This window comes from Callorhinus ursinus, unplaced genomic scaffold (genome assembly GCF_003265705.2).
Source record: "Callorhinus ursinus isolate GAN/ISIS: 27379988/994484 unplaced genomic scaffold, GSC_fseal_2.0 scaffold17, whole genome shotgun sequence".
Taxonomy (NCBI): domain Eukaryota; kingdom Metazoa; phylum Chordata; class Mammalia; order Carnivora; family Otariidae; genus Callorhinus; species Callorhinus ursinus.
This window is the reverse complement of record NW_027397079.1, coordinates 21909574-21912375: the sequence shown is the minus strand read 5'-3', so window position 1 is coordinate 21912375 and position 2802 is coordinate 21909574. Positions and strand designations below refer to the sequence as shown.

Sequence of the window (2802 nt, the reverse complement as noted above, 5' to 3'; positions counted from 1 at the left end):
AGGTCAGGCTCTGCTCAGCAGGGAGTCTGCTTGAGATTCTCTCCCTCCGCCCCTCCCCCTCCCCCGGCACACATGTACTCTCTCAAATATTTTTTTTTTAAAAAAGGTCACTTGGCCAGAGATATTAGAATTCCTTTATCATATGTTTTAGTGTCCCCCAATGATGTGGCCATCAAATACACACACACACAGACACATACACCAAAAATTAAAATCTTTAATTTTAATTTTGAAATCTTTTTTAAAATCTTGATTCCCATTACAGAAAAAAATAAATAAATTGAGCAGATCTTGCTGTAGCACAAATCTGGGCTCAACTTACCTTATAGCTACTTACAACCAAAATATTGACAACCTCAAAGTATCAGGCACTAACATGACCACCTTACATTATTTCATTTAGTCTTTATAACAAACTTTAAATGGTACTAATTATTTCTTATAAAAAACTTTTTAAAAATCTAATAATCATTGCCATTCTTGTGATTTTTACAATGAGAACACAGACTTTTAAAAATACAGCATGTTTAGATTACAAAGGAATAACAAAATCCTGTATTTTGTTACTGCATAGCTATAAATAGGCCAGTGGTCAATAGGAAGGTATATTCAAATCAAAGGCAGTTTTCATTTTAAAGGCAAAAATCTTCAGAGGAATCTGTGTGTAATATTTTGAAATTGCTGCTATAAAAGTCTCCAGTCTGTGAATAAATCAATCTCCTTTCATGACTGATAGTGGTCAATATGAAATGCTGGGACATATACCCTACAATTTAGGAAATGGTGTGGCCACCATTGTTATGCTTTCAATTGGACACTCATCAGTTCTTCTGTGGATCTGGAAGTAACCATCTTTACCCCAGCTAGTGCCCCAGCTGATTCTAACAATCCAGTAATCCATCCCAGAGCCTGAGTCACCAACCAGAGTCCACCAACCAAACAGCATGATTAATCAACTCAAAGGCGTTGAAGGGGTCTCTCAAACCAGTGTGGTAGTAGATCACCTTGTGGTAGTGGAGGAAGTCATTATAGACTTCAAAAGCAACTGCCAGGGGCCCATAATGGACCAGCTTAAGCTTCCTCGGGGCTTCATCGCAGCCCCCAGAGAAGCCTCCCACATAGTGCTACTCAGAGGTGTAGTAACGGAAGCAGTCTTCCTTTGGTTTGTGTGGGGAATCGGTGCCTATGTAGGAAAGCACACCTCTTCCACCAGTCCAAAATCTTGGGCATATTTTCTTGCAGTGAGGTATGGGAAGTCACCTTCACAGCCTTGAGCATACTGGCTGCAAGAGACAACCTCCTGAAGAGTCACGATTGGGGTCTGAGTATTGTTGGTTATTATAAGGTTTCTTGCTTCCAGCATATTCCTAGAAGCAAATGTGTAGCAGCTTCCACAAAATGTTTGGTTTTGAACAGAAGTAACAAAATTGGTACCACAATCATTTCTCTGGTCCCCAGATGCTGGCAAATGTAAAATCATTTCATGTATGTCAGCAGTAAGCGCTACAGGTTTGGGCCTTAGGATTCTCTGGCTGTGGCAACACCTCTCCTAATCATCTCTGTCAGGGTTAAGAGTCTCATATTCCATGTATGTGGTTGCAGTCCAAGACTTTTGAATGGCATTGATTGCTTTCACAAAGTCATGGCTGTATTTGTAGAGCCCATTAGAAGAGTTTTCCTGAAGACTCTCAAGGTGTGCCGTGCTCACGCTCACATTCTGAGAGGTCGTGCCACCTTAGTTCCAGTGAAACCTAACTAAGTTCCTGCCCAGCACATCAGGCACCCATCCAGCCATGGTTTCATGGCAGTAACCGGTTACCTTGCCGTCTGTCCTCTTCTTTACAATTAAAAAAGGCAAACCACTTGTAGTCATTCACACAATCTCAAAGCCTTGACTGTAAATGATGGTGAAATGGTCAGTATTGACAAAATTATCACATACTTGTATCCAGCTTCTCAAGGTGCACCGCTACATTTTTTTCTGGTGGTCGTCAGTTGATGCCATGTTGGGAACCAAGGTGGCCCACCTGGAAGACCCAGGTACCCAGCACCTCAGGTTAGGTGCATTTGGCAGGTGTGGCAGTGTGTAGTGCCAACAAAGGAGAGAAGCAGAAGGAGGGCAGTGAGCAACCAGCAGGGCCAGGGACCCATGCTGGTGCCGCCCCCTAGGGGAGGAAAAGGAGAGAGCAGTTGCCAAAGAGCAGAGGGGAGAGAGCCTGAATGGTACTAATTATCATACCATGCTAACATCAAGAAATTATGTTTTTTTTTAAGATTTTATTTATTTACTTATTTGAGAGAGCGAGAATGAGACAGAGAGAGAGAGCACATGAGAGGGGGGAGGGTCAGAGGGAGACGCAGACTCCCCGCTGAGCGGGGAGCCCGATGCGGGACTCGCTCCCACGACTCCAGGATCATGACCTGAGCCGCAGGCAGTCGCTTAACCAACTGAGCCACCCAGGCGCCCAAGAAATTATGTTTTCATAAACTTAAGCAACTTGGCCAAGATCACAGAGTTAGTATGTGGAAGAGCCAGGCTTTGTACTCACTACATCAAGAACTAATGATGTAATGTATGGTGATTAACATAACAATAAAAAATTTAAAAAAAAAACTTTTTATTTCAGTACTTGAAAGTACTACACTCTATTTCCTCTCAAAGAGAGTAAGTTTTTCTAAGCCCTTTTAGAGAAAGAAAATTAAAACAGGAAGCTCTTTCAATCTCAGTATTGCAAAAACAAATTATTCTCATGCAATGCATACAAACAACGGAAATGCTAGCCACAAATCATTCTCATTTCT

General features: G+C 42.0%; 1 pseudogene; it reads right to left on the bottom strand.

Annotated features, from left to right (window-relative positions):
* Positions 1-766: 766 nt before the first annotated feature.
* On the bottom strand, positions 767-2151 carry LOC112834818 (dipeptidyl peptidase 1 pseudogene; annotated as a pseudogene).
* Between the last annotated feature and the right edge of the window lie 651 nt (positions 2152-2802).